This window comes from Schistocerca cancellata, chromosome 12 (assembly GCF_023864275.1).
Source record: "Schistocerca cancellata isolate TAMUIC-IGC-003103 chromosome 12, iqSchCanc2.1, whole genome shotgun sequence".
NCBI lineage: Eukaryota > Metazoa > Arthropoda > Insecta > Orthoptera > Acrididae > Schistocerca > Schistocerca cancellata.
The window spans coordinates 134,884,597-134,905,821 of record NC_064637.1 but is presented as its reverse complement, the minus strand read 5'-3'; the positions used below and the strand labels follow the sequence as shown (position 1 = coordinate 134,905,821).

Here is a 21,225-nt window from a genome sequence, read left to right as displayed (position 1 = left end):
ACAGGTGGGGACGTTTTCAAGACAACAACTATCTGCAAGAACAGTTCGACGACGTTTGCAGCAGCACGGACTAGCAGCTCGGAGACCATGGCTGCAGTTACCCTTGACGCTGCATTACAGACGGGAGCACCTGCGATGGTGTACTCAACGAAGAATCTGGGTGCACGAGTGGCAAAACGTCATTTTTTCGGATGAATCAAGGTTCTCTTTACAGCATCATAATGGTCGCATCCGTGTTTTTCGACATTGGAAGCGTGTATTCGTCAGCGCCATACTGGCGTATCATCCGGCGTGATGGGATTGGGTGCCATTGGTTACACGTCTCGGTCACCTCTTGTTCGCATTGACGGCACTTTGAACAGTGGACGTTACATTTCAGATGTCTTACGACCCGTGGCTCTATTCTTCATTTGATCGTTGCGAAACCTTACATTTCAGCAGGATAATGCAGGACCGCATGTTTCAGGTCCTGTACCTGCCTTTCTGGATACAGAAAATGTTCGACTGCTGCCCCGGCCAGCACATTCTCCAGATCTCTCACCAATTGAAAACGTCTGGTCAATGGTGGCCGAGCAACTAGCTCGTCACAATACGCCAGTCACTACCCTTGATGAACTATGGTATTGTGTTGAAGGTGCATGGGCAGCTGCACCTGTACACGCCATCCAAGCTCTGTTTGACTCAATGCCCAGGCGTATCAAGGCCGTTATTAAGGCCAGAGGTGGTTGTTCTTGGTACTGATTTCTCAGTATCTATGCACCCAAATTGCGTGAAAATATAATCGCATGTCAGTTCTACTATATTTGTCCTATGAATACCCGTTTATCAGCTTCGTTTCTTCTTGGTGTAGCAATTTTAATGGCCAGTAGTGTGATGTGTGACTGATAGGTGGGAAGGATGAGGACTGTGAGAGAGATGTTTATCAGGTGTCAGGAGGTGTGTGAGGGAGCCCGCCTCTTTCATCGTTTTCCCCGCTCGCCCATCTGCGGTGACGTAAGCGTGACGTAGGCGCAGCTCCCTCGGCACGTAGCGCCTGGATGTCGGCAGGCCCGCAGCGCAGCCGCCGCTCGGCGCCTTTTCCCCCTAGCGCTGTTTGTTCGGCCACCGCCGCCGACTGCTCGCAGGTGGGCGCGCTATATAAACGCCTTGGTTGAGCCGGGCGCTCGCATTAGCCCACTACACCCGCTGCCGGTCACAACGCCACGACACGCCGCACAGTGACCGATCTCGCCCGAACCACAAGACCAGCGTCGCACGCCGGGACTCCATCTCAGGTCAGCTGCTCACACTAGTTTACATCTCTTACTTTATTCGTGACAGTAATTTTCGCGAAATTTCAATCACCAGCGTTCTACTCTGAACGACATAATACAGCATGGCCCAAAAGTCACGAACTCTGAATAACTGTTTTATTTATTCTTTTCTGTTATCTTTCCTGACATTAGATCCCACAAAAAAGTGTAAACCATCACCCATTCTCGGTTTTTAATTCTGTCGAATATCAATGGAAACTAATCATAAAGCGCTATGGACGGTGATAACCTCCTCTGCCGGCCGCGGTGGCCGTGCGGTTCTGGCGCTGCAGTCCGGAACCGCGGGACTGCTACGGTCGCAGGTTCGAATCCTGCCTCGGGCATGGGTGTGTGTGATGTCCTTAGGTTAGTTAGGTTTACGTAGTTCTAAGTTCTAGGGGACTTATGACCTAAGATGTTGAGTCCCATAGTGCTCAGAGCCATTTGAACCATTTTTGATAACCTCCTCTGAAAAATCAACATCTGCACTATTTTGCAGTTCAGTGTTTGTCAGGGAGTTCCAAGAACCACCTTCGCTCTACCAGTATTTCTTTACCGTTCTACTCTCTAACAGCGTGTGGTAAAAATGAACGTCAAAGTCTTTCTACGCGAGATCTGATTTCTCTTATTTCATTACCATTTCTCCCTGTGTAGCTTGGAGATAGCAAAATACAGGTTTGATTTTAGCATCCATTGATATTTCGGCGACTTAAATGGCTGAAATGGCTCTGAGCACTATGGGACTTAACATCTGAGGTCATCAGTCCCCTAGAACTTAGAACTACTTAAACCTAACTAACTTAAGGACATCACACACATCCATGCCCGAGGCAGGATTCGAACCTGCGACCGTAGCGGTCACGCGGTTCCAGACTGTAGCGCCTAGAACCGCATGGCCACCGCGGCCGGCTCGGCGACTTAAAGACCAAGGAGAGCAGATAGGTTACACATATGTGTAATACGATCTCAGGAAAGAAAGTAAACAAGAATAAATAAAATAGTTACTCAGTTATAGCCCCTTCGTGACTTTTTGACCATCCTGTACCTTGTCATTCGGAGGAGAAAGTTAGAGATCGATTTCGTGAATAAAATCTCCCCGGAACCAAAAACGCCTTTGTTCTAAACATTGCCACCCCTACTCCCGTACCGTATCCGTGACTCCCCGACTTCGCGATAATACCAAACGGGCTGCTCCTTTCTGAAATTTTTCCACGTCCTTCGCCAATACTATGTGATGCGGGTCCATACTTCACAGCAATAATCCACAAGAGGACGGAAATGCGTAGTGAAGGTAGTTTCGTCTCTTTAATAGATCTTTTGCACCTTCTAAGTGTTCTGCCACTAAACCATAATGCTTCGTTCGCCATCACCACATTTCCTATGTGATGATTTCAATTTTTTCGTAATTGTTTACGCTTCGTATTTAATGGAGTCGAGAAACTTTAAATTTGTTCATTTATCGTGTAACTCTAATTTGTCGGAGTTATTTTTTAGCACTCATGTTGAGGACCTTACACTTTTTATTGCTTAGAGGTAATTCAAATATTTTACAACAAGCGTGTATCTTGTCTAAATAATTTTGTAATTCGTTTCGATTTTCTGATGACTTTTTTTTCGCTTCCAATCATCCATCTTAGGAGCACGTTAGATCAATCACTTCTTAGATGCTTGTGCCCTTTTTTTTCTCCCAGTAGTTCGTTCTATCTCATTTCTTCTTTCTTTCCTCCTCTGATATCTGAATCAGTTTCCTGGTATTGATCTTAACTTGGAACCTCTTACTTTTGTCTTTCGTCACGCTCTTGGCTGTACCATTCTTTAACATGACTTCGGTAATCTGGAGTTCTCTCAAATCCTTTTCCACTTTCTTAAACCAATTTGGTTTAGCCGGTTTTTGTGTGTTTTTTTTAAATATGAAACTGAGGCTCATTCAATAATAACAGAACAGCTAAAGTAGTTATTGATGGTTGCTGTTGTCTTTTTTTGTTGTTGTGGTCTTCAGTCCTGAGACTGGTTTGATGCAGCTCACCATACTACTCTATCCTGTGCAAGTTTCTTCGTCTCCGATTAACTATTGCACCCTACATGCTTCTGAACCTGCTTAGTGTGTTCATCTCTTGGTCTCTCTCTACGATTTTTACCCTCCACGCTGCCCTCTAATACTGAATTGGTGATCCCTTGATGTCTCAGAACATGTCTTAACAACCGGTCCCTTCTTCTAGTCAAGTTGTGCCAAAAATTCCTCTTCTCCTCGATTCTATTCAGTACCTCCTCATTAGTTACGTAATCTACCCGTCTAATCTTCAGCATTCTTCTGTAGCACCACACTTCGAAACCTTCTATTCTCTTCTTTTCTAAACCATATATCGTCCATGTTTCACATCCATACATGTCTACACTCCATAGAAATACTTTTAGAAAAGACTTACTGACACATACTCGATGTCCGTTCTCCAGAAACGTTTTTCTCGCTATTGCCATACATTTTATATCCTCCCTACTTCGACCATCATCAGTTATTTTGCTTCCCAAATAGGAAAACTCATCTACTATATGTGTCTCATTACCTAATCTAATTCCCTCAGCATCACCTGATTTAATTCGACTAAGTCCCATTATCCTCGTTTTGCTTTTGTTGATATTCATCTTATATCCTCCTTTGAAGACACTGTCCATACCAGGCCCTTTGCTGTCTCTGACAGAATTACAATATGATCGTTAAATCTCGAAGTCTATTTCTTCTCCATGGATTTTAATTACTACTCCAAATTTTTCTTTTGTTTCCTTTACTGCTAGCTCAATATACGTATCGAATAACACCGGGGATACGCTACAACCCTGTCTCACTCCTTTCCCAACCGCTGCTTCCCTTTCATGCCCCTCGACTCTTATGACTTCCAACTGGTTTCTTTACAAATTGTAAATAGCTTTTCGCTCCCTGTATTTTACCCCTGCCACCTTTAGAATTTGAAAGAGTATTTCATTCAACATTGTCAAAAGCTTTCTCTAAGACTACAAATGCTAGAAACGTAGGTTTGCCTTTCCTTAATCTAGCTTGTAAGATACGTCGTAGGATCAGTATTGCCTCACGTGTTCCAATATTTCTGCGGATTCCAAACTGATCTTCCCCGAGGTCGGCTTCTACCAGTTTTTCCATTCGTCTGTAAAGAATTCGTGTCAGTATTTTGCAGCCGTGGCTTATTAAACTGATAGTTCGGTTATTTTCACACCTGTTAACACCAGTCTTTCTTTGGAACTGGACAGGAGTTATTGGATATTCATTACAATTAGTTAATCTGTTTCTATTAAATGTCGCTGACATTCATATTTGTCGATTTTCACTTCAGTACATGCGCACAGCTGCAATGAATATCTGGGAATTATTTTACATTTATTACTTATGTGACATGTCAGTGGTATTGTTCGTTCTTCCATACCAAGATGATCGTTTATGACAAACTGATTCAAATGGCTCTGAGCACTATGGGACTTAACTTCTGTGGTCATCAGTCCCCTAGAACTTAGAACTACTTAAACCTAACTAACCTAAGGACTAACCTAAGGACTTTTTTATTTTAAATTCAGTGCATTAGTATTTGTAAAATGACTCTTAGTGTTCATTAAAAAATGACGATCATTCCATTTGGGACCTGTGGAATGGTACATTAGCTTATTTGTTTTAGTTGTAAATATTTGTCATGTAATGTTGTTTTTCTGACATGTTCCACATCCTGGAGGACCTCCTCACTACGGATCAATTGGAATGAAAGTAAATCTAATCTAATCTAATCTAATCCATGCCCGAGGCAGGATTCGAACCTGCGACCGTAGCAGCCGCGCGGTGCCGAGCCGATAGTAGTAATAAAGGAATACAGCCATGCATTTTTCCCCTGTCCATAGTACTGGTTACTTTGTGTGAACCAAGAGCCAGTTGTTTCGTAATTCTGTCCGAATCACCGTGCACTTGAGCTCTTCCGCCGACTCGACCGCGTCTACGGAAACACGGCGTGGGATCTGCCACTACGGTAACCCATTGTCTGTTATGAACATGTCCTGCATGATCGAAACTCGTGCCACATCGGAACTTGAACACATATTTAATGCATATCCTGGGCGGCAGCCATCATTTGACGCTATTGTTGTTCTTGTTGTTGCTGTGTTCTTCAGTCCGAAGCCAGAGCGATTTGACACAGTGGTCAGCACAAAGGACTCCCTCCCCGAATCTCTCTAGATGAATGCTGGGATGGTTCCTTCAAAGTCACTGCCGATTTCCTTCCTCATTCTTTCCTAATCCGGAATTGTGCTCTGTACCTAATGACGTCGATGTCGACGGGACGTTAATCTCTAATCTTCCTTCCTTCAGTTCGTGGACTACCCGGATACAGCTCTCCACACTGCTCTAGCCTGGGCAAGCCTCACCAGCGTCTTGTAGTGAAATTACGTGCTTATGGAATAGGGCGTCTCAGTTATGTGACTGGATTCGTCGATTCCTGTCAGAGGTCACAGTTCGTAGCAATTGACGTAAAGTCTTCGAGTACGCTGAAGTGATTTCTTGCGTTCCCCAAAGTAGTGGTATAGGCTCTCTGCTGTTTCGTATCTATATAAGCGATTTAGGAGACGATTTCAGCAGCCACCTTAGGTTGTTTGCAGTTGATGCTGTCGTTTATCGTCTAGTAAACTCATCAGAAGATCATTAGCAACCTTAAAACCAATTTAGATATCTCTACGGGAAGAGAAATGACCATGAGTACTAAAAGAAAACTGTTATACTTCGGTCATACGATAAATCAGTCAAATCTAAATACCGTAAATTCAACTAGATTCCTAGGAATTAGAATTGCGAACAACCTAAATTGAAAGAACACATACACTATGTGAACAAAAGTATCCGGACACCCCCAAAAACATACGTTTTTCATATTAGGTGCATTCTGCAGCCACCTATTACTTTATTGATTGGCGACTCCTGTGCACTACGACCAGATAACAGGTATACTTGAAAAAAGAGACAGCATTGGTCGTATATTTTTTACTATCGCAAAATCGATTTTCTGTCACTGAGTGACCATTTTCAGTGCTATATTGTATAACTTAAGCAGTACGACGTTGGCTCCGACATCGACCAGTGGAATGGTACCGTGCAGGCATACAGGCCCTCGTTTCAAGGTGGCGTAAGGCCGTAGCATTGAATGGAGATTACGTTGAAAAATAGTGTTGTGTAGCTAAAAGATTGGGGAATAACCTGGTGTATGTAAATGCTGAATAAAACAACCCCTGTTTCAGAAAAAAAATGTGTTGCATTACTTACTGAACTGCCCTCGTAGATGTAGGTGTCTGGTGCAAAGCCGCATGTTCAACAGTTTGCGCTGAACTTTTGCCAGCGCTGTACTCTACAGTCACTGCCACAGACCGCTGCCTATCCTGTTGCAGAGAGCTGGCGATTCTGCGACCTCGACGTCTGTGATGAGGCGCGGACTTTCGCCACACTGTCTCTTATTTGTGGTTTCACCATCCTTCAACCTCTTTCCACAGATGCTCACGACAGCAGCACGGCCCGTATCTTCACTAAATAATTCGCCATTCGTCTGTGTCTCACTTACATATTGAAGTGTCGGCAGACACTGTTTTTAGAGAAGGAGGCCGAAATGCACGCGTCAACTCACGCCGGCTGGCGTTAGGTCTGAAACAGGATACGTAATGAATGCTATAAAGAAAAGTACGTAGCTGCTGGAATACTTAACTTTAATCCATCATTTGTATACAGCATTCTTGACGATACAAGTGAGACTCTCTCTAGAAATGTTTAATGGCGCCTTGCTAGGTCGTAGCCATGGACTTAGCTGAAGGCTATTCTAACTGTCTCTCGGCAAATGAGAGAAAGGCTTCGTCAGTGTAGTCGCTAGCAAAGTCGTCGTACAACTGGGGCGAGTGCTAGTACGTCTCTCTAGACCTGCCGTGTGGTGGCGCTCGGTCTGCAATTACTGACAGTGGCGACACGCGGGTCCGACATGTACTAATGGACCGCGGCCGATTTAAAGCTACCACCTAGCAAGTGTGGTGTCTGGCGGTGACACCACACATATTTTGATTACAGTATCATGTGCTCATAACTGCTCTCAGAAACTCCCCAATTCCTGATGTTGTTTTCTATCTGAGCGTCATTATTCGTAGACGAAATGGTTTCCAGCTATAGAGGCAACAAAATGTGCGAGAGATAGGCTGAGAGAACGTGGCAGCGACCTTGCCCTCCGCAGACTGGTCGAGACGGGTGCGCTGTCCTCCTCCGCTAACTGCCGCCAGAAGGAAATGCATAAGCACGCAGGGCAGAGAACTTTGCGAACAATGAGAGACTCGCACTTGGCAGAAGGTGTCACTAATTACGAGAACAATAGAGGAGCCTCCCTCAGCGATGGAACTGCCCACCTCCTCCACATCTACATCTACATCTACATCTACATCCATACTCCGCAAGCCACCTGACGGTGTGTGGCGGAGGGTACCTTGAGTACCTCTATCGGTTCTCCCTTCTATTCCAGTCTCGTATTGTTCGTGGAAAGCAGGATTGTCGGTATGCCTCTGTGTGGGCTCTAATCTCTCTGATTTTATCCACATGGTCTCTTCGCGAGATATACGTAGGAGGGAGCAATATACTGCTTGACTCTTCGGTGAAGGTATGTTCTCGAAACTTTGACAAAAGCCCGTACCGAGCTACTGAGCGTCTCTCCTGCAGAGTCTTCCACTGGAGTTTATCTATCATCTCCGTAACGCTTTCGCGATTACTAAATGATCCTGTAACGAAGCGCGCTGCTCTCCGTTGGATCTTCTCTATATCTTCTATCAACCCTATCTGGTACGGATCCCACACTGCTGAGCAGTATTCCAGCAGTGGGCGAACAAGCGTACTGTAACCTACTTCCTTTCTTTTCGGATTGCATTTCCTTAGGATTCTTCCAATGAATCTCAGTCTGGCATCTGCTTTACCGACGATCAACATTATATGATCATTCCATTTTAAATCACTCCTAATGCGTACTCCCAGATAATTTATGGTATTAACTGCTTCCAGTTGCTGACCTGCTATTTTGTAGCTAAATGATAAAGGATCTATCTTTCTGTGTATTCTCAGCACATTACACTTGTCTACATTGAGATTCAATTGCCATTCCCTGCACCATGCGTCAATTCGCTGCAGATCCTCCTGCATTTCAGTACAATTTTCCATTGTTACAACCACTCGATACACCACAGCATCATCTGCAAAAAGCCTCAGTGAACTTCCGATGTCATCCACCAGGTCATTTATGTATATTGTGAATAGCAACGGTCCTATGACACTCCCCTGCGGCACACCTGAAATCAGTCTTACTTCGGAAGACTTCTCTCCATTGAGAATGACATGCTGCGTCCTGTTATCTAGGAACTCCTCAATCCAATCACACAATTGGTCTGATAGTCTATATGCTCTTACTTTGTTCATTAAACGACTGTGGGGAACTGTATCGAACGCCTTGCGGAAGTCAAGAAACACGGCATCTACCTGTGAACCCGTGTCTATGGCCCTCTGAGTCTCGTGGACGAATAGCGCGAGCTGGGTTTCACACGACCGTCTTTTTCGAAACCCATGCTGATTCCTACAGAGTAGATTTCTAGTCTCCAGAAAAGTCATTATACTCGAACACAATACGTGTTCCAAAATTCTACAAACCGTTTTCTTCTGAAGGAGACGTTTTACCTTTTGTGGAAACTCCACGTAGTTGCACACAGCTGTCTGTCCCACTGCTACGCCCAACATTCGCTTACCGAAATAACTGCTTGATTCAAATGGCTCTGAGCACTATGGAACTTAACATCTGAGGCCATCAGTCCCCTAGAACTTAGAACTACTTAAACCTAACTAACCTAAGGACATCACACACACATCCATGCCCGAGGCCCGTTTCGAACCTGCGACCGTAGCGGTCACGCGGTTCCAGACTGAAGCGGCTAGAACCGCACAGCCACACTGGCCGGCACCAGTCATTCAATCAACCGTCTTGAGTTGTAGGTTTGAGTGAGTACAATGTACAGTGCGTCGGGGGAAGATGCCATACTTTTTGCTTCGACATGAAATTATGACAAGAATTTTGAGATATTCAAAATGAAATTAACCACACGTGTTTGACAAGGTTCCTTGATACTGAAAACCGATTTATATAATAAAATCATTACTTTCATGTGCCATAGTGCATTCCTTTACGCCTCTGATGGGGACAAGATGAGAAAATAAACTAGATAACATCAGCAATTTTATTATATGTTTAACAGTCAAGTTATACAAAATAAAAATAACGCGATTACCTTCAGTTCTACCGTTGATATTTAGGTTTTACAGGATAGTCGTTGCACATATCTGCTTCATCCATGCGTGTTCTATGCAGCCACTTCTGACAGTGTATGCACCGAATCCAGTGTACTTACGGTCTTCTTCTTCGTAGTCGTTTCTTTTATACATACAGGTCAGTTATTGTTCTCGGCAGTCGATTTTACTTTTCTCTCTCGTTTGGTGGTTGAAGAACTTTCTTTGGTGTCGGCCCTTTTCCGTTGTGTTGCTTTCTAATTTGTTGAGTTGTCTTGCCTCTCAGCACACATGCAGATTTCTTCCTGCTTTCCTCCGATGTGTTACAAAATTGATATCAGTGCCATCCACTTCAGACGAGGTGGGGATCCCTGCTTTGGCTGCAACACTTGCGTTAGATGCAATTTCCGCGCTTAGAGGTTCATTAGGATTGTTGGGTTCTGATATGCCGGATCCAGAGGTTTATTAGGATTGCTGGGTTCTTAGTTGCCAGATCCGCCAAGAATATTGGTTTCATTAGGATACTTCTTCGTAATTTCTCGGCATCATCTGCAAATAAATAAATGTACAAAATAAGCTTTACGAATGTCCATCTTGCGGGAAACAAAATATGGCGTGATAGCCAGGTGTCGGGGAGAGATGCAAGTTGAAATACTTCTTCCAGGATGGCAGCAAACGGAAAGTAACATAGCTCAAGACAAAGAGTACATGGTAAACACACGGTTAGATTTAGTAAAAATGTATAGAAATCACCATTAGCCCTATAGTTTTTAAATATGCATGCGATTATTGTACAGCCTAAAGTTTAATACATACCACAGTTTTTTGGCTCACTAAGACGAAAAATGTCCTTTACATCTGTACCTACTGCTCGCCCTCGAGACTAGCACTCAAGGAAGCAGTGGAGAGATGGGTGCTGCGCTGTCTCGTCACAGTGAAGTAACACCGGCAAATTGCCACCACACCATCTTCTCCGATTCATTCTACACCAACGAGGAGAAGGAGGAAGGGTAGCCATCTACGAAGAACGAAAGGTAGCAAAATAGTAATTGTAATAATGTTTTCTTATTTACAATATGATACATGTACAGCATGACAAGAACCAACCTTCGCGGCGGATGTTTTCTCCTCTTGCTGTGGCTCTTCAGGAAACCCGGAAGTTTCAACCCGACGAAACCCAATCGTTGTACATCTCCCACAGCCGAAGCCTCCGCAGTTACAATGAATCCACACGTGTCCACACGACAGCTTGGGTTCCCATTTGTTTACTATCAACTTCATTATGTGGACATGTTACGTTACTCTGCATACGCACAATGTACACTAGAACGCGACAGTCAATGCCAATTTTGAGTTTCAATATCGTCAAGTTTTCGTGAATGGTACACTGTGACACGTTTTTGAATACATCTTCTTACATATTATCGAAAAAAAATATATAAAGTATTACGAGAGGCATTCGGAAAGTACTGGAACAGCTCTCGTGGCTGCCACATGGCGGTCGCGAAGTGGGACCGAGGCAGTTTCAGATAAGTTTTTACAGTCTGACGACAATTTACGGATTTATAGTTTTAGCTTGACGATGTCCACTACGGACAAACGGTAGTTACTGTTATTCTGAAGAAGGTTGGGTTGTTGTTGTTGTTGTGGTCTTCAGTCCTGAGACTGGTTTGATGCAGCTCTCCATGCTACTCTATACTGTGCAAGCTTCTTCATCTCCCAGTACCTACTGCAACCTACATCCTTCTGAATCTGCTTAGTGTATTCATCTCTTGGTCTCCCCCTACGATTTTTACCCTCCACGCTGCCCTCCAATACTAAATTGGTGATCCCTTGATGCCTCAGAACATGTCCTACCAACCGATCCCTTCTTCTGGTCAAGTTGTGCCACAAACTTCTCTTCTCCCCAATCCTATTCAATACTTCCTCATTAGTTACGTGATCTACCCACCTAATCTTCAGCATTCTTCTGTAGCACCACATTTCGAAAGCTTCTATTCTCTTCTTGTCCAAACTATTTATCGTCCATGTTTCACTTCCATACATGGCTACACTCCATACAAACACTTTTAGAAATGACTTCCTGACACTTAAATCTATACTCGATGTTAACAAATTTCTCTTCTTCAGAAACGCTTTCCTTGCCATTGCCAGTCTACATTTTGTATCCTCTCTACTTCGACCAAAGGTTGGGTTATCCCGACTAAAACCTAGGTAACTCTAGGTAAACATTGCAACTGAGGCTGTTAGTTTTCTAAAATTAAAATTAATATTTATACAGTTGCTGACAGGGCCGCGAAATGTCGAACACATTTAAGCTCTATTAAAGACAAGGTGAGCAGCAGTAACCCCAAAAGCATTGCTGAGCTGAAAACAGCCATTCAGGAGATCGTCGACAGCATCGATGTTCCGAAACTCCAGCGGGACACGAGGAATTTTGCTATTCGTCTGCGCTACATCATCGCCAATGATGGCAGGTGTATCGAACATGTCATAACCTAAATCCGAATACCTGTAGTGACGTTTACATGTTGAACAAAGTGTGTGCACGCCGTAGTTTGTTAGATAATTTACATTTATTTTTCATATAGTTCAATAATTGCCACATTGTAACCCGCTCAGCGCTACGTACAATTCCTATATCTCTGACGTCGATCCGTTGTAGAATTTTAGAACATGCCATTTCTGGAAACCCCAGAATCTACTCTGTAGGAATCAACAGGGATTCCGGAAACAGCGATCGTTCGAGACCCAACTCGCTTCATTTGTTCATGAGACCCAGAAAATATTAGATACAGGCTCTCAGGTAGATGCCATTTTCCTTGACTTCCGGAAGGCGTTCGATACAGTTCCGCACTGTCGCCTGATAAACAAAGTAAGAGCCTACGGAATATCAGACCAGCTGTGTGGCTGGATTGAAGAGTTTTTAGCAAACAGAACACAGAATGTTGTTCTCAATGGGGAGACGTCTACAGACGTTAAAATAGCCTCTGGCGTGCTACAGGGGAGTGTTATGGGACCATTGCTTTTCACAATATATATAAATGACCTAGTACATAGTGTCGGAAGTTCCGTGCAGCTTTTCGCGGATGATGCTGTAGTATACAGAGAAATTGCAGCATTAGAAAATTGCAGCGAAATGCAGGAAGATCTGCAGCGGATAGGCACTTGGTGCAGGGAGTGGCAACTGACCCTTAACATAGACAAATGTAATGTATTGCGAATACATAGAAAGAAGGATCCTTTATTGTATGATTATATGATAGCGGAACAAACACTGGTAGCAGTTACTTCTGTAAAATATCTGAGAGTATGCGTACGGAACGATTTGAGGTGGAATGATCATATAAAATTAACTGTTGTTAAGGTGGGTGCCAGGCTGAGATTCATTGGGAGAGTCCTCAGAAAATCATCAACAAAGGAGGTGGCTTACAAAACACTCGTTCGACCTATACTTGAGTATTGCTCATCAGTGTGGGATCCGTACCAGATCGGGTTGACGGAGGAGATAGAGAAGATCCAAAGAAGAGCGGCGCGTTTCGTCACAGGGTTATTTGGTAAGCGTGATAGCGTTACGGAGATGTTTAACAAACTCAAGTGGCAGACTCTGCAAGAGAGGCGCTCTGCATCGCGGTGTAGCTTGCTCGTCAGGTTTCGAGAGGGTGCGTTTCTGGATGAGGTGTCGAATATATTGCTTCCCCCTACTTATACCTCCCGAGGAGATCACGAATGTAAAATTAGAGAGATTCGAGCGCGCTCGGAGGCTTTCAGACAGTCGTTCTTCCCGCGAACCATACGCGACTGGAACAGGAAAGGGAGGTAACGACAGTGGCACGTAAAGTGCCCTCCACCACACACCGTTGGGTGGCTTGCGGAGTATAAATGCAGATGTAGACAGTGTGAAGTATGTCCGGAAATCCATGTAGCAGTGTACCGGCTCTCATGCAGAGTCACTTTTGCTCTCGTGGGCGCCCCGTAAGAAGCAGAACCGCAGGCTGGACAGTTCAGCCGTCGGCCCGCCGTGTTCTCTTTTTCCCTCGTACCGCTTCCCGCCGGGCGACGCGGCTCCTGCCGGCGGGTGGCACCGCAGGGAAAGCAAAGTGTCGGCACTTAGCGCGCCGCTGCGTTGTGGACGCACCGCAGTCGTATCGGCCGGAATTAACGTCGTCTTGGTCTGAGCCAAACTGGCGGCGCTTTCCCCACGAGGGGGGCGGCGTACGCCCCGTCACCAGGGGCGACCAGGTGGCGCCCTTCCGGAAAGCAGGAAGACGACAACAGCGAAACCCCGTGCCTCGCACGGCGAGCTCTGCTTTCCATCGCTTCGGGCATCCTTTGCACTGCTACGCGTTCGCACCTGGCTCTCAAAACTACGAGCGGCGTTTAGTAAGTAATGTAACACATTTTCTTCTCAGCCAGTTCCTTTCAATCCGGTATTTGTTGATGGGCACGGTGAAACGTTCTCGCTTCAGCCCCTTTTCGCTTCATGAAATTCCGACAGGTGCGGCGATATACACTACTGGCCATTAAAATTGCTAAACCAAGAAGAAATGCAGATGATAAACGGGTATTCATTGGACAAATATATTATACTAGAACTGACACGTGATCACATTTCCACGCAATTTGGGTGCGTAGATCCTGAGAAATCAGTACCCAGAACAACGACCTCTGGCCGTAATAACGGCCTTGATACGCCTGGGCACTGAGTCAAACAGAGCTTGGATGGCGTGTACAGGTACAGCTGCCCATGCAGCTTCAACACGATACCAGAGTTCAACAAGAGTAGTGACTCGCGTATTCTGACGAGCCAGTTGCTCGGCCACCATTGACCAGACGTTTTCAATTGGTGAGAGATCTGCAGAATCTGTTAGCCAGGGCAGCAGTCGAACATTTTCTGTATCCAGAAAGGCCCGTACAGGACATGCAACACGCGGTCGTGCATTATACTGCTGAAATGTAGGGTTTCACAGGGATCGAATGAAGGGTAGAGTCACGGGTCGTAACACATCTGAAATGTAACGTCCACTGTTCAAAGTGCCGTCAATGCGAACAAGAGGTGACCGAGACGCGTAACCAATGGCACCCCATACCGTCACGCCGGGTGATACGCCAGTATGGCGATGACGAATATACGCTTCGAATGTGCGTTCACCGCGATGTCGCCAAACACGGATGCGACCATAATGATGCTGTAAACAGAACCTGGATTCATCCGAAAAAATGACGTTTTGCCATTCGTGCACCCAGGTTCGTCGTTGAGTACACAATCGCAGGCGCTCCTGTCAGTAATGTAGTGTCAAGAGTAACCGCAACCATTGTCTCCGAAGTGATACTCCATGCTCCTGCAAACGTCGTCGACCTGTTCGTGCAGATGGTTGTTGTCTTGCAAACGTCCCCATATGTTGACTCAGGGATCGAGATGTGGCTGCACGATCCGTTACAGCCATGCGGATGAGATGCCTGTCATCTCTACTGCTGGTGATACGAGACCGTTGGGATCCAGCGTTCCGTATTACCCTCCTGAACCCACCGATTCCATTCTCTGCTAACTGCCATTGGATCTGGACCAACGCGAGCAGCAATGTCGCGATACGATAAACCGCAATCGCGACAGGCTACAATCGGACCTTTATCAAAGTCGGAAACGTGATGGTACGCATTTCTCCTCCTTACACGAGGCATCACAACAACGTTTCACCAGGCAACGCCAGTTAACTGCTGTTTATGACAAATCGGTTGAAAACGTTCCTCATGTCATCACGTTGTAGGTGTCGCCACCGACGCTAGCTTTGTGTGAATGCTCTGAAAAGCTAATCATTTGCATATCACAGCATCTTTTTCCTGTCGGTTAAATGTCGCGTCTGTAGCACGTCATCTTCGTGGCGTAGCAACTTCAATGGTGAGTAGTGTGTGTAGCCTTCAAATGGAGGTGCGTTACAACCAGAGCGATGTCATTGATTTGCTTTCATGAAAAACCAGAGAATCTCAGATATTTGTAGGCGCTTGCGAAATGTTTTCGGAGAACTGTCAGTGAACAAAAGCACGGTGAATCTACGGGCGAGGCGACGCTCATGGTCGCAAGAAGTTAGCGCAAAGCTGACCTCCCGCGTGTGGCCGGCCGCACACAGGTGCGACTCCTACAGTGTTGGAACGTGCGGACACTCTCGTTCGAGGTGATCGACAGATCCCAATGAAACACCTCGCTGCACCGCAACTGCACGTCTCTGTTGCTAGCGCCCTCGGTCAGCGGCTAAGGTACTCGAAGATATGAGACCGCTAGGTTCAAATGGTTCAAATGGCTCTGAGCACTATGGGACTCAACTGCTGAGGTCATTAGTCCCCTAGAACTTAGAACTAGTTAAACCAAACTAACCTAAGGCCATCACAAACATCCATGCCCGAGGCAGGATTCGAACCTGCGACCGTAGCGGTCTTGCGGTTCCAGACTGCAGCGCCTTTAACCGCACGACCACTTCGGCTGGCTGACCGCTAGGTTCCTCACCGCTTAACAGAATATACAGGGTGGTCCATTGATAGTAACCGGGCCAAATATCTCACGAAATAAGCATCAAACGAAAACACTACAAAGAACGAAACTCGTCTAGCTTGAAGAGGGAAACCAGATGGCGCTGTGGTTGGCTCGCTAGATGGCCCTGCCATAGGTCAAACGTATATCAACTGCGTTTTTTTTATAAAGAGGAACCTTCATTTTTATTACATATTCGTGTAGTACGTAAAGACATATGATTGTTTTAGTTGGACCACTTTTTTCGCTTTGCGACAGGTGGCGCTGTAATAGTCACAAACACATGACTCTCAGTTTTAGACGAACAGTTGGTAACACGTAGGTTTTTTAAATTAAAAATCAGAACGTAGGTACGTTTGAACATTTTATTTCGGTTCTAACCAATCTGATACATGTACCTTTGTGAACTTTCATTTCCGAGAACGCATGCTGTTACAGCGTGATTACCTGTAAATACCACATTAATGCAATAAATGCTCAAAATGATGTCCGTCAACGTCAATGCATTTGGCAATACGTGTAACGACATTCCTCTCAACAGCGAGTAGTTCGCCTTCCGTAATACACTCCTGGAAATTGAAATAAGAACACCGTGAATTCATTGTCCCAGGAAGGGGAAACTTTATTGACACATTCCTGGGGTCAGATACATCACATGATCACACTGACAGAACCACAGGCACATAGACACAGCCAACAGAGCATGCACAATGTCGGCACTAGTACAGTGTATATCCACCTTTCGCAGCAATGCAGGCTGCTATTCTCCCATGGAGACGATCGTAGAGATGCTGGATGTAGTCCTGTGGAACGGCTTGCCATGCCATTTCCACCTGGCGCCTCAGTTGGACCAGCGTTCGTGCTGGACGCGCAGACCGCGTGAGACGACGCTTCATCCAGTCCCAAACACGTTCAATGGGGGACAGATCCGGAGATCTTGCTGGCCAGGGTAGTTGACTTACACCTTCTAGAGCACGTTGGGTGGCACGGGATACATGCGGACGTGCATTGTCCTGTTGGAACAGCAAGTTCTCTTGCCGGTCTAGGAATGGTAGAACGATGGGTTCGATGACGGTTTGGATGTACCGTGCACTATTCAGTGTCCCCTCGACGATCACCAGTGGTGTACGGCCAGTGTAGGAGATCGCTCCCCACACCATGATGCCGGGTGTTGGCCCTGTGTGCCTCGGTCGTATGCAATCCTGATTGTGGCGCTCACCTGCACAGCGCCAAACACGCATACGACCATCATTGGCACCAAGGCAGAAGCGACTCTCATCGCTGAAGACGACACGTCTCCATTCGTCCCTCCATTCACGCCTGTCGCGACACCACTGGAGGCGGGCTGCACGATGTTGGGGCGTGAGCGGAAGACGGCCTAACGGTGTGCGGGACCGTAGCCCAGCTTCATGGAGACGGTTGCGAATGGTCCTCGCCGATACCCCAGGAGCAACAGTGTCCCTAATTTGCTGGGAAGTGGCGGTGCGGTCCCCTACGGCACTGCGTAGGATCCTACGGTCTTGGCGTGCATCCGTGCGTCGCTGCGGTCCGGTCCCAGGTCGACGGGCACGTGCACCTTCCGCCTACCACTAGCGACAACATCGATGTACTGTAGAGACCTCACGCCCCACGTGTTGAGCAATTCGGCGGTACGTCCACCCGGCCTCCCGCATGCCCACTATACGCCCTCGCTCAAAGTCCGTCAACTGCACATACGGTTCACGTCCACGCTGTCGCGGCATGCTACCAATGTTAAAGACTGCGATGGAGCTCCGTATGCCACGGCAAACTGGCTGACACTGACGGCGGCGGTGCACAAATGCTGCGCAGCTAGCGCCATTCGACGGCCAACACCGCGGTTCCTGGTGTGTCCGCTGTGCCGTGCGTGTGATCATTGCTTGTACAGCCCTCTCGCAGTGTCCGGAGCAAGTATGGTGGGTCTGACACACCGGTGTCAATGTGTTCTTTTTTCCATTTCCAGGAGTGTATTCGCACATGCATTGACAATGCGCTGACGCATGTTGTCAGTCGTTGTCGGTGGATCACGATAGCAAATATCCTTCAACTTTTCCCACAGAAAGAAATCCGGGGACGTCAGGTCCGGTGCACTTGCGGGCCATGGTATGGTGCTTCGACGACCAATCCACCTGTCATGAGATATGCTATTCAGTACCGCTTCAACCGCACGCGAGCTGTGTGCCGGACATCCATCATGTTGGAAGTACATCGCCATTCTGTCATGCTGTGATACATCGGTAGAAGATTAAGTAGGAAATCAGCATAAATTGCACCACTTAGATGGCCATCGATAAAATGGGCGCCAATTGTCCTTCCTCCCATAATGCTGCACCATACATTAACCCGCCAAGGTCGCTGATGTTCCACTTATCGCAGCCATCGTGGATTTTCCGTTGCCCAATAGTGCATATTATGCCGCTGTTGGTGAATGACGCTTCGTCGCTAAATAGAACGCGCGCATAAAATCTGTCATCGTCCCGCAATTTCTCTTGTGCCCAGTGGCAGAAATGTACACGACGTTCAAAGTCGTCGCCATGCAATTCCTGGTGCATAGAAATATGGTACGAGTGCAGTCGATGTTGATGAAGCATTGTCAACCCCGACGTTTTTGAAATTCCCGATTCTCGCGTAATTTGTATGCTACCGATGGGCGGATTAGCCGTGACAGCAGCTAAAACACCTACTCGGGCATCATCATTTGTTGCAGGTCGTGGTTGACGTTTCACATGTGGCTGAACACTTCCTGTTTCCTTAAATAACGTAAGTCTCCGGCGAACGGTCCGGAGACTTGGATGATGTCGTCCAGGATACCGAGCAGCATACATAGCACACTCCCGTTGAGCATTTTGATCACAATAGCCATACATCAACACGATATCGACCTTTTCCGCAATTGGTAAACGGTCCATTTTAACACGGGTAATGTATCACGAAGCAAATGCCGTCCGCACTGGCGGAATGTTACGTGATACCCCGTGCTTATAAGTATGTGACTATTACAGCGCCTTCCATCACAAAGCGAAAAAAGTGGTCCAACTGAAACATTCATATTTGTTTACGAATATGTAATAAAAAATGGGGGTTCCTACTTTAAAAAAGCAGTTGATATCCGTTTGATCTATGGCAGAGCTATCTAGCGGGCCAACCATAGCGCCATCTAGTTTCCACCTTCAAGATAGACGAGTTTCGTTCTTTGTAGTTTTTTCGTTTGATGCTTATTTCGTGAGATATTTGGCCTGGTCACTATCAATGGACCACCCTGTATAAAGAGCAACGAAGGACCATCTGTAGGGAACTGCTTGCGCGTTACGAGGCCGATCGTGACGATATTTTATCGATCGTCAAAGGCCATGAATCTTCACCACTTCGATACGTGAACACCACCCCTCCGAAGTAAAGGTTTCAAGACGCGTCTTTAGCCGGTGAAGTCATGGTGAACATCTTCTGGGACTCAGAAGGGATTATTCTGTTTGACGTTCTCCATCAGGACGATGTGGGCAGACGAGGCAGCTGCTGAACCAACGACTAGGGCCAGAGAACGTGGCCGGCCTAGACGAGGTTTTTAAGCCGTTATCCACATCCTACTAGGTGAAGGACAGGCTGGTACCCACGTGAAGTCTCAGTGGGTTACCCTTGTCCCGCTACACATCGGAGTTTCTCGGCCGCAAGCGACAGACAAGGAAATTATGCAGAAAAATAGAGAATTATGTAAGGAGTTAAATGAAAACATTTCGTTTAAAAAAATTTCATTATTTATGTTTTATAAGAGTTCGGACCTTACTTTCTGAATAAGTAAGCCGTCACTTTCTTTGCTGACTGGATTGGTGATTTTGTGTCAGAGAGGTCGTAGTTCGTACTAATTGATGGAAAGTCGTCGAGTAGAATAGGAGTGATTTCTCATGTTCCCCAAGGTAGTGTTATAGGCCCTGTGTTGTTCCTTCGGCCGGCCGGTGTGGCCGAGCGGTTCCAGGCGAAGACCGCTACGATCGCAGGTTCGAATCCTGCCTCGGGCGTGGATGTGTGTGATATCCTTATGGTACTCAGGTTTAAGTAGTTCTAAGTTCTGGGGGACTGGTGACCTCAGCTGTTAAGTCCCATAGTGCTCACAGGCATTTGAACCATTTTGTTGTTGTTCCTTTTGTATATAAACGATTTAGGAGACAATAAACTGAGCAGCCGTCTTAGGTTGATTGCAGATGACGCCGTCGTATATCGTCTAGTAAAGTGATTAGATGATCAAGACAAACTGCAAAACAATTTAGGGATGATGTCTGTATGATGCGAAAGTTGACAATTCACCCTATATAACGAAATGAGTGAAGTCATCCACATGAGTGCTACAAGGAATCAGTTACAAGATAAATCAGTCAAGTCTGAAGGCCGTAATCTCAACTAAATTCCTAGGAATTGTAATTACGAACAACTTTGAAAGTAGACATAGAAAATGTTGTGGGAAAGGGAAACCAAATCTGCCATTAATTGGCAGAACACTTAGAAAATGTAACAGATCTACTAGAGAGGCTGTCTACACTACGCTTGTCCGTCCTGCTCTGGAGTACTGCTGCGAGGTGTGGGATCCTTACCAGGCCGGATTAATGGAGTACATCGAGAAACTTCAAAGAAGAGCAGCACTTTTTATATTATCGAGAAACAGGAGAGAGAGTGTCAATGGTATGATGCAGGACTTAGCTTGGAACTCATTAAAACAGAGACGTTTTTCGTTGTGGCGGAATCTTCTCACCAAATTTCAATCACCAAATTTCTCCTCCGAGTGCGAAAATATTTTGTTGACGCTGGCCTACGTGGAGAGACACGATCATCATAGTAAAACATGGGAAATCACGGCTCCCACGGGAATATACAGGTGTTCGTTTTTTCCGCGCGGTCTACGAGATTGGAAGAAAGGATTATTGCGAAGGTGGTTCGATGAACCTTCTGCCAGGCACCTACGTGTGACTTGAAGAGGATCCATGTAGGTATAGATATCGATTGAGTATTCAAGTAGAGAGATAGGAAGTGAGCGCGTAAACTGCTAAACATGTGGCGTAACCGCCCCA

At 46.0% G+C, this 21,225-nt stretch overlaps 1 protein-coding gene across 1 annotated transcript in view; it reads left to right on the top strand.

The window, feature by feature from the left end:
* Positions 1 to 1,179: 1,179 nt before the first annotated feature.
* LOC126109783 (peroxidase-like) overlaps positions 1,180 to 21,225 on the top strand; it is a 266,678-nt gene continuing 246,632 nt past the window's right edge. Inside the window, exon 1 of the mRNA XM_049914842.1 lies at positions 1,180 to 1,274. The gene's annotated coding sequence lies outside the window, so the exon portion shown is untranslated. The remainder of the gene's footprint in view (positions 1,275 to 21,225) is intronic.